Source organism: Phyllobates terribilis, unplaced genomic scaffold, assembly GCF_046119375.1.
Source record: "Phyllobates terribilis strain yellow unplaced genomic scaffold, ASM4611937v1 Scaffold_2__4_contigs__length_985480577, whole genome shotgun sequence".
Classification (NCBI taxonomy): domain Eukaryota; kingdom Metazoa; phylum Chordata; class Amphibia; order Anura; family Dendrobatidae; genus Phyllobates; species Phyllobates terribilis.
This window is the reverse complement of record NW_027362762.1, coordinates 58,859,580-58,873,575: the sequence shown is the minus strand read 5'-3', so window position 1 is coordinate 58,873,575 and position 13,996 is coordinate 58,859,580.

Below are 13,996 nucleotides of genomic sequence, written 5' to 3'. Positions count from 1 at the left end.
CACCTTCCATTGCTCCCTGGACCAATTTTGATGCTTACTTGCCCAATTTAAGCACTTTTGTTAGTGGACTGGGATCAGCACCAGTATCTAACAGGTTTCTAAATACACAGCCCCATACAAAGCAAGCTCTGATGCTCTGTGTGTTTTAATGCCTTTCTAGCATAGCTGCGATGCTCTGTGCGATCTGGTACCTTTCTATCATAGCTGCGATGTTCTGTAGTCTGACATGCTTTGCATTTCCTAACACCTTTCTGTGATTGCTACAATGCTCTGTTACTTCTTTCTATCATAGCTGCGATGCTCTGTGTCTTCTGACACTTTTCTACCATAGCTGTTATGCTCTGTCTTCTGATGCTTTTTTATCCTGTGATGCTTTGCGTAGTTTGACATCTTCCTATCATACCTGCGATGCTCTGTGTAATCTGACACCTTTCTATCATAGCTGCAATGCTCTGCGTGTCCTGCCACCTTTCGATCCTAAGTCTATGTTCACACATGTTGGGTTTTTCAGTGTTTTTTTTTGCTGCAGATTTTTATGCAAATTTTCAGCTACGTTTTGCAGTACCAGCAAAGTCTATGAGAAACCAGAATTGTCTGTTCACATATCTTGTTTTTTTGTTGTTGCGTATTTTTTGGTTTGGTTTGGGAAAATAGAGCATGTCACTTCTTTCAGCGTTTATTCAGCGTTTTTCACCCATTGGAAGTAATTTATTTTTGAGATTTTACCATCTTGTCTTGGTCACAGAGATGGTTGTTTGTATTAGGAGAGTTTAATTAAATTAGTGAAGTGTACAGTGTAAACATTGGCTGAGCTACATATGAGATTGAACAATGCCTGTGGCCCAGTGAGGTGTTAAATTAAACAATGCCCTGAGCAACTGAATGGCAGACCCCATAGTATAAAAGTAAATAGTGTCATGCAAACTAAATGCTTTGCCAGTGTCTAAACTATTCTTGAACAATTCACCTCCCCCACTATGCCAAAACCAGAATGAGATTTTTTTTTTCACTGAACCTTATGTAGATGCATAAAGAGACAAAAGGACAGTGAAAAAAACGCACAAAAAACGCAGCAAAACCTGAGTTTTTGATGCAGCTGATTTCCTGCCAGAGTTGGGTTTTGCTGCAGATTTGTGACCCTGAAAAAAACCAACATGTGTGAACATAGCCTAACTGTGATGCTCTGCATAGTTTGACACCTTCCTATCGTAGTTGCAATGCTGTGTCATCTGATACCTCTCTATCATAGCTGCAGTGCTCTTTCATAGCTGCGAAGCTCTCCATGTCCTGACACCTTTCTGTCATAGCTGCGATGCTCTGTGTAATCTGACACCTTTCTATCATAGCTGCGATGCTCTGCGTGCCCTGACAACTTTCTATCCTAACTGTGATGCTCTCCACAGTTTGACACCTTCCTATCATAGCTGCCCTGCTCTGTGTAATCTGACACCTTTCTATCATAGCTGCCATGCTCTTTCATGGCTGCGATGCTCTGCATGTCCTAACACCTTTTTATCATAGCTGTGATGCCCTGTGTAATCTGAAACCTTTCTGTGATAGCTGCGATGTTCTGTGTGTCCTGACACCTCTCTGATAGCTGCGATGCATTCTGATACTTTTCTATCAAAGCTGCGATGCTCTGTGTATTCTGACACCTTTCTATCATAGCTGTGATGCTCTGTGATCTGAAACCTTTCTATGATAGCTGCGATACTCTGTGTAATCTGACACCTTTCTATCATAGCTGTGATGCTCTGCGTGTCCTGACCCCTTTCTATCCTAACTGTGATGCTCTGCATAGTTTGACACCTTCCTTTCATAGCTGCGATGCTTTATGTATTCTGACAACTTTCTATCATAGCTGTGATGCTCTGTGTTACACCTTTCTATGATAGCGGCGATGCTCTGTGTGTCCTGACAACTTTCTATCATAGCTGCGATGCTCTGTGTATTCTGACACCTTTCTATCATAGCTGTGATGCTCTGTGTATTCTGACAACTTTATCATAGATGCGATGCCTCGGTGTTACACCTTTCTATCATAGTTGTGGTGCTCTGTGTGTCCTGACACCTCTCTGATACAGTAGCTGCGATGCTCTGTGTATTCTGATACCTTTCTATCAAAGCTGCGATGCTCTGTGTATTCTGACACCTTTCTATCACAGCTGCAATGCTCTGTGTATTCTGACAACTTTCTATCATAGCTGTGATGCTCTGTGTTACACCTTTCTATGATAGCCGCAATGCTCTGTATTCTGACACTTTTCTATGATAGCTGCGATGCTCTGCGTCTCCTGACCCCTTTCTATCCTAACTGTGATGCTCTGCATAGTTTGACACCTTCCTTTCATAGCTGCGATGCTCTATGTATTCTGAAAACATTCTGTCATAGCTGTGATGCTGTGTGTATTCTGACAACTTTCTATCACAGCTGCGATGCTCTGTGTTACACCTTTCTATGATAGCTGCGATGCTCTGTGTATTCTGACACCTTTCTATCACAGCTGTGATGCTCTGTGTATTCTGACACCTTTCTATCACAGCTGCGATGCTCTGTGTATTCTGACAACTTTCTATCATACAGTGCTGGCCAAAAGTATTGGCACCCCTGCAATTCTGTCAGATAATACTCAGTTTCTTCCTGAAAATGATTGCAATCACAAATTCTTTGGTATTATTATCTTCATTTAATTTGTCTTCAATGAAAAAACACAAAAAGAATTGTCCTAAAGCCAAATTGGATATAATTCCACACCAAACCTAAAAAAGGGGGTGGACAAAAGTATTGGCACTGTTTGAAAAATCATGTGATGCTTCTCTAATTCGTGTAATTAACAGCACCTATAACTTACCTGTGGCACCTAACAGGTGTTGGCAATAACTAAATCACACTTGCAGCCAGTTAACATGGATTAAAGTTGACTCAACCTCTGTCCTGTGTCCTTGTGTGTACCACATTGAGCATGGAGAAAAGAAAGAAGACCGAAGAACTGTCTCAGGACTTGAGAAACCAAATTGTGAGGAAGCATGAGCAATCTCAAGGCTACAAGTTCATCTCCAAAGACCTGAATGTTCCTGTGTCTTCCGTGCGCAGTGTCATCAAGAAGTTTAAAGCCCATGGCACTGTGGCTAACCTCCCTAGATGTGGACGGAAAAGAAAAATTGAGAGATTTCAACGCTAGATTGTGCGGATGGTGGATAAAAAACTCGACTAACATCCAAACAAGTTCAAGCTGCCCTGCAGTCCGAGGGTACAACAGTGTCAACCCGTACTATCCGTCGGCGTCTGAATGAAAAGGGACTGTATGTTAGGATACCTAGGAAGACCCCACTTCTTACCCCGAGACATAAAAAAGCCAGGCTGGAGTTTGCCAAAACTTTCCTGAGAAAGCCTAAAACGTTTTGGAAGAATGTTCTCTGGTCAGATGAGACAAAAGTAGAGCTTTTTGGGAAAAAGCATCGACATAGAGTGTACAGGAAAAAAAAAGAGGCATTCAAAGAAAAGAACACGATCCCTACAGTCAAACATGGCGGAGGTTCCCTGATGTTTTGGGGTTGCTTTGCTGCCTCTGGCACTGGACTGCTTGACCGTGTGCATGGCATTATGAAGTCTGAAGACTACCAACAAATTTTGCAGCATAATGTAGGGCCCAGTTTGAGAAAGTTGGGTCTCCCTCAGAGGTCATGGGTCTTCCAGCTGGACAATGACCCAAAACACACTTCCAAAAGCAGTATAAAATGGTTTGAGAGAAAGCACTGGAGACTTCTAAGGTGGCCAGCAATGAGTCCAGACCTGAATCCCATAGAACACCTGTGGAGAGATCTCAAAATGGCAGTTTGGAGAAGGCACCCTTCAAATATCAGGGACCTGGAGCAGTTTGCCAAAGAAGAATGGTCTACAATTCCAGCAGAGCATTGTAAGAAACTCATTGATGGTTACCGGAAGCGGTTGTTCGCAGTTATTTTGGCTAAAGGTTGTGCAACCAAGTATTAGGCTGAGGGTGCCAATACTTTTGTCTGGCCCATTTTTGTAGTTTTGTGTGAAATGATCAATGTTTTGATTTTTGCTTCATTCTCTTTTGTGGTTTTTCCTTGCAAGCAAATTAAATGAAGATAATAATACCAAAGAATTTGTGATTGCAATCATTTTCAGGAAGAAACTGAGTATTATCTGACAGAATTGCAGGGGTGCCAATACTTTTGGCCAGCACTGTAGCTGCGATGCTGTGTGTTACACCTTTCTATCATAGCTGCGATGCTCTGTGTATTCTGACACCTTTCTATCATAGCTGCGATGCTCTGTGTATTCTGACACCTTTCTATCATAGCTGTGATGCTCTGCGTCTTCTGACACCTTTCTATTATAGCTGCGATGCTCTGTGTATTCTGACAGCTTTCTATCATAGCTGCGATGCTCTGTGTGTTCTGACATCTTTTTATTATAGCTGCGATGCTCTGTGTATTCTGTCACCTTTCTATCTTAGCAAACAGACAATAGCCCTATATAAATACATAAAAGACATAGCTGATAAACCGTGTGCATATGTATACGGTCAGCATAAGTTCCACTCCAAAAGCAATATAACATCAGAAGAGAAAAAGGAGTGATTTATATCAAGAAATTTTTATTATTACATATCAAAAAATTACATAAATATATCAAAGTAGTCATCACAATTATTAGCACTTAAAAATGGGGAGCACACAAGGGAACCAGGGAATAATAGCACTAGATGATATGTAAAACCACATAGCCAACCCCACATATAGATGTCAAATATCAAACTGGTGCAGTGGGGACCCCTAAGGCAAGAGGCTGACTCAGATAACAATTATAACAGAACAAAAGGTATGCCAAGTAACATCATAATAGACAATAAGCCACCTAAATGTAACCTTCACTCAGTATTATAAGAAGAGCCATCTTACCGAAGGATGCGAGGGATTAAAGTGCTGAATGCAAGATACCCATGCAGACAAACGCCTCGACGCGCGTTTCGCCTCCAACCGTGAGGCTTTCTCAAGAGGCTGATCTATTGATGTGTGTGAGGACCTTAAATATGGTAAACGGGAGGATCACGTGAATTATCACGTGATCTTCCCGATGACGCGACTTCCGCATAGTGGCGCATGCGGGCCTCCTGTCGGGCGCGCGTGACCAAGCCGTCACGCCCCCTTGCACGTGTAAGCCACACAGTGCAGGAGACGGCAGATAGCGGGGCACGCGCTCCAGAGGGAAGCCACACGGCACGCATGCGCACAGCGTATGTCGATGTTACAGCAACCAATTCTATGACAGGGAATAGGAATGGCCCACAGCTATCATTACAGCTACGGGTAAACCACCATTTATACTGGTCGATCCAGTCACTTTTGTACCAGCTACCCATCCCATAGGAGATATAGCAGTATAAGTCACACCATGTGATATTTGGGGGTGACCATAGTAACCACAAAAGACTACATAATAAATATTACCTAGGACAAAAAGGTGAAAATTATAATGCCTGGTGGTTTACATAGTATAAGACATCATACATATTATATCCATGCATCCTATAACCATGAATGGTTATGATGTTATATTTTGATGCAAATGTCCAGCATAATGGCAGTTGTTAGAAACAGCGGAAGTGGTCCCAAAGAAGATTTTCAACGGTTGTACAGCACATCAATACTAAATAAAGGGATAATAAAAAATAATTAATTAAAAATTAGCAATACAGCCAAAATTAAAAGGAAAAACTCTGAAAAAACACACATGGGAGAAAATACCAGAAAAAACAGGAGAATAGAGCCAACAACCACAAAAGTTTATTTAAAGAAACGCAGCAAAAGTTAGAGCCTCATTCAGACCATGTGGGCTCACGGTGTCCAGATTCACGATCCATCGTGCCTCCCTCTGAGCCAGGCGCTGTTTCATATTACCACCCCGAGAACGGAGACGCACCACCTCAATGCCGCGTATCCGCAATGTGTTTGGATCACATCCATGAACGGCCTTGAAGTGTCGTGGAAGCGTCTTCAGCTCCCGGGGGTCGGTCACCGTCTTGGCCGCACCAATGTCCCGCACGTGCTCACGCACCCTGACGCGAAGCTCGCAGGAGGTCAAACCAATGTAAATCAAGTTACAACCACAGGTGGCATAGTATACCACGTTACTAGTGCCACATGAGATGTACTGTAGGATTTTGAATTCCCGGGAGCTGTCAGAGGACGTGAAAACAGCACTGCGCAGGACATTGGCGCAGGCAAGACAGTGGCCACACGGAAAACATCCCACAGTGGGACCATGAGAGCCAAATGGGTTAGATACAGGGGGGACATAATGGCTTGAGACGAGCAGGTCCCTCAAATTCCTCCCACGAAGAGCAGTCATAGATGGGAAGGGTGCGAGATGGTCACGTAATAAAGGTTCGGTCCCTAGAACCGCCCAATGGCGACTAAGAATCTGACGCATCCCTTCCCATTCGTGGTTGAAAGAAGAGATAAATCTAATCGTCCCAACCCCGTCCCTACCTCCCATCTGGCCAGCACGATCCGGATATAATAAACCGCTGCGGGACGCGCTCCGTGCCCTATCATAGCCACGTCTGATGCTTCGGTTGCTATAGCCGCGATTTTGAAAACGTCTAGTGAGGTCGGCAGCCTGGGCTTCAAACCTAGAGTCAGTTGAACAGATACGCCTCATCCTCAGGAACTGTCCGATCGGGACAGCCCGGATCGTGGGTAAGTGGTGAGCAGACTTGGCGTGGATCAGAGAGTTTACCGACGTAGATGCAGACTGACGTCTTCAGGAAGTCTATCTCCAAAGTCACGTCCAGGAAGTCAATACGTTTGGTATGATAGGTATAGGTAAGTTTAATACCACGCGAATTGATGTTTAAATATCCCATAAACTCCTCAAGCTCCCCCACCGTCCCCCGCCAAAAAAACAATATATCATCAATGTATCTCATCCATGACACGACGTGGTCCACGGCCGGCACGCCGTCATCACCAAAAATTTCCCTCTCCCAAGCGCCCAGGAAGAGGTTGGCATACGACGGCGCGCAGGCCGCCCCCATCGCCGTGCCACGGCACTGAAGGTACATGACATCTTTAAATAAAAAATGATTATGCGAGAGAACGAAGTGGAGCAGCTCGAGGAGAAACTCACAACACGGGCGGTCCAGATCGGAGGTTCCGAGGAAGAGGCGAACTGACTCAAGGCCCAGGTCATGCCGAATACACGTATACAAGCCCTCCACATCAGCCGTGACCATGATAATGCCTGGCTCAACAAGGACACCATCAACCCGAGTGAGGACGTCCGTAGTGTCTTTCACAAACGAGGGGAGAGTCTCGACCAATGGTTTTAAGTAGCTGTCAATATATCTACAGATAGGTTCGCATAGACCCCCTTGTCCAGACACTATCGGACGTCCCGGTGGGTTGGTGGTGTCCTTGTGTACCTTAGGGAGAAGATAGAATGTAGCAATCCGAGGATAACGAACTGTCAGGGCCTCAACAGTTTTTCGATCAATAATTCCCTGGTCGCATGCATGACCGAGGATCCCCTGAAGTGCCGCAGAGAAAGATACCGTAGGATTATGTGACAATTTGGTATAAGTATCGGTGTTCCTTAGTTGTCGGAGGGCCTCCTTCTCATATTTTATGCAGGGCCACACGACAATATTCCCTCCCTTGTCCGCTGGTTTAATTATTATATCACTATACGACTTCAATTCTTTTATAGCAATACGCTGTTGGCTAGTCAGATTGTCAAATTGCCGTCGCGACGACAATTTCTTGAAGTCTTCGGTTACCAGTCGCACGAATATCTCTACGGCTGGACTCAGGGACAAGGGAGGGAACCGTGTGGACCTTGAATTCACACTGCGAAGAGACCCACCTGATATTGTAGGTCTCTGTTCAGAGAGGAGCTCCTCAAGGTTACATAAGGCATCTCGCTCCGCAGCACCAAGGGATCCAGGGTCACCACACGACCTAAGATGCAATTTTTTGAGAATTATCTAGCGAACAGGTGGAGGTCCTTGAGTGCTGTAAAAAAATCAAAAGAACTAGTGGGAGAGAAGGATAAACCTCTCTCAAGGACCTCCACCTGAGCCCGAGTTAAAACGTGTGTGGACAAATTTATAACCCGTGGTCCATCCTCAGAGACACCAACCTGTTGAGAAGCACCAGGCTTCTTCTTGTTGCTTGTTCTGGTCTGAATCCTAGTTTGAAGATTAACGGCTTGTCTGTCCTGAGGGGATGGAACCACGGGAAAAGCTTGATCATCTGCTGAGGCGCCTGATACAGAGGATACTGATCTTGACCGGGAATTGGACTGGAGTCTATGGCGGGGTCGAGATCGGTCACTGGGTATCCTCCATCTATATACACGTTTCGTTTTTTTATCTTGAATATCTCTCTGAAATTTTTTTGTTTTATTAGTAAAGATTTCTTTAACCCACCTCTGTGATTCAACCTCAACCTCGTCATTGAGTTTCCGCAGCTGATCATTAGACATATCACGTTTCAAAATAAGTTGAATCTGTTCAATTTCCAATTCTATTTCTTTGATAGATTTCTCGTTCAGCAGCCTCAACAGTCTCAAAAAGCCCAGCGAGCATGTATCAGCTAATAATTCCCACTCATTTTTGAATTCCTCATCCTCGATGCTGAAGGAGGGAAAAATCTGGACCCGCAAGCCCCTAGGGATGAGGCCTTTGTCAATGTATTTAGCTAGAAATGCATGATTCCACCATATGCGCGTACGGCGTTTCAAGAGGTTCTTAAACTTGGCAATATTCTCCTGTAAACTCTGGTCAGCCCCCGAACCCAGAGTACCCCCATCTTCGGATGCATTATTAATTTGCTCGAGCCAGGCACTGTCACGTGCTCGAAAATCCACAGCGGGCTTAAATAGTGCTGAAAAAACACAAGAACTAATTAGCAAACAGACAATAGCCCTATATAAATACATAAAAGACATAGCTGATAAACCGTGTGCATATGTATACGGTCAGCATAAGTTCCACTCCAAAAGCAATATAACATCAGCAGAGAAAAAGGAGTGATTTATATCAAGAAATATTTATTATTACATATCAAAAAATTACATAAATATATCAAAGTAGTCATCACAATTATTAGCACTTAAAAATGGGGAGCACACAAGGGAACCAGGGAATAATAGCACTAGATGATATGTAAAACCACATAGCCAACCCCACATGTAGATGTCAAATATCAAACTGGTGCAGTGGGGACCCCTAAGGCAAGAGGCTGACTCAGATAACAATTATAACAGGACAAAAGGTATGCCAAGTAACATCATAATAGACAATAAGCCACCTAAATGTAACCTTCACTCAGTATTATAAGAAGAGCCATCTTACCGAAGGATGCGAGGGATTAAAGTGCTGAATGCAAGATACCCATGCAGACAAACGCCTCGAAGCGCGTTTCGCCTCCAACCGTGAGGCTTTCTCAAGAGGCTGATCTATTGATGTGTGTGAGGACCTTAAATATGGTAAACGGGAGGATCACGTGACGTATTACGTGATCATCCCGATGACTCGATTTCCGCATAGAGGCGCATGCGCCGCGGGCCTCCTGTCGGGCGCGCGTGACCAAGCCGTCACGCCCCGTTGCACGTGTAAGCCACACAGTGCAGGAGACGGCAGATAGCGGGGCACGCGCTCCAGAGGGAAGCCACACGGCACGCATGCGCACAGCGTATGTCGATGTTCCAGCAACCATCCCTATGACAGGGAATAGGAATGGCCCACAGCTATCATTACAGCTACGGGTAAACCACCATTTATACTGGTCGATCCAGTCACTTTTGTACCAGCTACCCATCCCATAGGAGATATAGCAGTATAAGTCACCCCATGTGATATTTGGGGGTGACAATAGTAACCACAAAAGACTACATAATAAATATTACCTAGGACAAAAAGGTGAAAATTATAATGCCTGGTGGGCTACATAGTATGAGACATCATACATATTATATCCATGCATCCTATAACCATGAATTGTTATGATGTTATATTTTGATGCAAATGTCCAGCATAATGGCAGTTGTTAGAAACAGCGGAAGTGGTCCCAATGAAGATTTTCAACGGTTGTACAGCACATCAATACTAAATAAAGGGACAATAAAAAATAATTAATTAAAAATTAGCAATACAGCCAAAATTAAAAGGAAAAACTCTCAACAGGTTGGTGTCTCTGAGGATGGACCACGGGTTATAAATTTGTCCACACACATTTTAACTCGGGCTCAGGTGGAGGTCCTTGAGAGAGGTTTATCCTTCTCTCCCACTAGTTCTTTTGATTTTTGTACAGCACTCAAGGACCTCCACCTGTTCGCTAGAAAATTAATTCTCAAAAAATTGCATCTTAGGTCGTGTGGTGACCCTGGATCCCTTGGTGCTGCGGAGCGAGATGCCTTATGTAACCTTGAGGAGCTCCTCTCTGAACAGAGACCTACAATATCAGGTGGGTCTCTTCGCAGTGTGAATTCAAGGTCCACACGGTTCCCTCCCTTGTCCCTGAGTCCAGCCGTAGAGATATTTGTGCGACTGGTAACCGAAGACTTCAAGAAATTGTCGTCGCGACGGCAATTTGACAATCTGACTAGCCAACAGCGTATTGCTATAAAAGAATTGAAGTCGTATAGTGATATAATAATTAAACCAGCGGACAAGGGAGGGAATATTGTCGTGTGGCCCTGCATAAAATATGAGAAGGAGGCCCTCTGACAATTAAGGAACACCGTTACTTATACCAAATTGTCACATAATCCTACGGTATCTTTCTCTGCGGCACTTCAGGGGATCCTCGGTCATGCATGCGACCAGGGAATTATTGATCGAAAAACTGTTGAGGCCCTGACAGTTCGTTATCCTTGGATTGCTACATTCTATCTTCTCCCTAAGGTACACAAGGACACCACCAACCCACCGGGACGTCCGATAGTGTCTGGACAAGGGGGTCTATGCGAACCTATCTGTAGATATATTGACAGCTACTTAAAACCATTGGTCGAGACTCTCCCCTCGTTTGTGAAAGACACTACGGACGTCCTCACTCGGGTTGATGGTGTCCTTGTTGAGCCAGGCATTATCATGGTCACGGCTGATGTGGAAGGCTTGTATACGTGTATTCGGCATGACCTGGGCCTTGAGTCAGTTCGCCTCTTCCTCGGAACCTCCGATCTGGACCGCCCGTGTTGTGAGTTTCTCCTCGAGCTGCTCCACTTCGTTCTCTCGCATAATTATTTTTTATTTAAAGATGTCATGTACCTTCAGTGCCGTGGCACGGCGATGGGGGCGGCCTGCGCGCCGTCGTATGCCAACCTCTTCCTGGGCGCTTGGGAGAGGGAAATTTTTGGTGATGACGGCGTGTCGGCCGTGGACCACGTCGTGTCATGGATGAGATACATTGATGATATATTGTTTTTTTGGCGGGGGACGGTGGGGGAGCTTGAGGAGTTTATGGGATATTTAAACATCAATTCGCGTGGTATTAAACTTACCTATACCTATCATACCAAACGTATTGACTTCCTGGACGTGACTTTGGAGATAGATGCATTTTCTGCCATCCAGACTGACGTCTTCAGGAAGTCTACGTCGGTAAACTCTCTGATCCACGCCAAGTCTGCCCACCACTTACCCACGATCCGGGCTGTCCCGATCGGACAGTTCCTGAGGATGAGGCGTATCTGTTCAACTGACTCTAGGTTTGAAGCCCAGGCTGCCGACCTCACTAGACGTTTTCAAAATCGCGGCTATAGCAACCGAAGCATCAGACGTGGCTATGATAGGGCACGGAGCGCGTCCCGCAGCGGTTTATTATATCCGGATCGTGCTGGCCAGATGGGAGGTGGGGACGGGGTTGGGACGATTAGGTTTATCTCTTCTTTCAACCACGAATGGGAAGGGATGCGTCAGATTCTTAGTCGCCATTGGGCGGTTCTAGGGACCGAACCTTTATTACGTGACCATCTCGCACCCTTCCCATCTATGACTGCTCTTCGTGGGAGGAATTTGAGGGACCTGGTCGTCTCAAGCCATTATGTGCCCCCTGTATCTAACCCATTTGGCTCTCGTGGTCCCACTGTGGGATGTTTTCTGTGTGGCCAATGTCCTGCGCAGTGCTGTTTTCACGTCCTCTGACAGCTCCCGGGAATTCAAAATCCTACAGTACATCTCATGTGGCACTAGTAACGTGGTATACTATGCCACCTGTGGTTGTAACTTGATTTACATTGGTTTGACCTCCCGCGAGCTTCGGGTCAGGGTGCGTGAGCATGTGCGGGACATTGGCGCGGCCAAGACGGTGACCGACCCCCGGGAGCTGAAGACGCTTCCACGACACTTCAAGGCCGTTCATGGATGTGATCCAAAAACATTGCGGATACGCGGCATTGAGGTGGTGCGTCTCGGCTCTCGGGGTGGTAATATGAAACAGCGCCTGGCTCAGAGGGAGGCACGATGGATCGTGAATCTGGACACCGTGAGCCCACATGGTCTGAATGAGGCTCTAACTTTTGCTGCGTTTCTTTAAATAAACTTTTGTGGTTGTTGGCTCTATTCTCCTGTTTTTTCTGGTATTTTCTCCCATGTGTGTTTTTTCAGAGTTTTTCCTTTTAATTTTGGCTGTATTGCTAATTTTTAATTAATTATTTTTTATTGTCCCTTTATTTAGTATTGATGTGCTGTACAACCGTTGAAAATCTTCTTTGGGACCACTTCCGCTGTTTCTAACAACTGCCATTATGCTGGACATTTGCATCAAAATATAACATCATAACCATTCATGGTTATAGGATGCATGGATATAATATGTATGATGTCTTATACTATGTAGCCCACCAGGCATTATAATTTTCACCTTTTTGTCCTAGGTAATATTTATTATGTAGTCTTTTGTGGTTACTATTGTCACCCCCAAATATCACATGGGGTGACTTATACTGCTATATCTCCTATGGGATGGGCTGCTGGTACAAAAGCGACTGGATCGACCAGTATAAATGGTGGTTTACCCGTAGCTGTAATGATAGCTGTGGGCCATTCCTATTCCCTGTCATAGGGATGGTTGCTGGAACATCGACATACGTTGTGCGCATGCGTGCCGTGTGGCTTCCCTCTGGAGCGCGTGCCCCGCTATCTGCCGTCTCCTGCACTGTGTGGCTTACACGTGCAAGGGGGCGTGACGGCTTGGTCACGCGCGCCCGACAGGAGGCCCGCGGCGCATGCGCCACTATGCGGAAGTCGCGTCATTGGGATGATCATGTGATACGTCACGTGATCCTCCCGTTTACCATATTTAAGGTCCTCACACACATCAATAGATGTGCCTCTTGGAGGCGAAACGCGCGTCGAGGCGTTTGTCTGCATGGGTATCTTGCATTCAGCACTTTAATCCCTCGCATCCTTTGGTAAGATGGCTCTTCTTATAATACTGAGTGAAAGTTACATTTAGGTGGCTTATTGTCTATTATGATGTTACTTGGCATACCTTTTGTCCTGTTATAATTGTTATCTGAGTCAGCCTCTTGCCTTAGGGGTCCCCACTGCACCAGTTTGATATTTGACATCTATATGTGGGGTTGGCTATGTGGTTTTACATATCATCTAGTGCTATTATTCCCTGGTTCCCTTGTGTGCTCCCCATTTTTAAGTGCTAATAATTGTGATGACTACTTTGATATATTTATGTAATTTTTTGATATGTAATAATAAAAATTTCTTGATATAAATCACTCCTTTTTCTCTTCTGATGTTATATTACCTTTCTATCTTAGCTGCAATGCTCTGTGTATTCTGACACCTTTCTTTCATAGCTGCGATGCTGTGTGTTACACCTTTCTATTATAGCTGCGATGCTCTGTGTATTCTGACAGCTTTCTATCATAGCTGCCATGCTCTGTGTATTCTGACAATTTTCTATCATAGCTGCGATGCTCTGTGTGTCCTGACACCTTTCT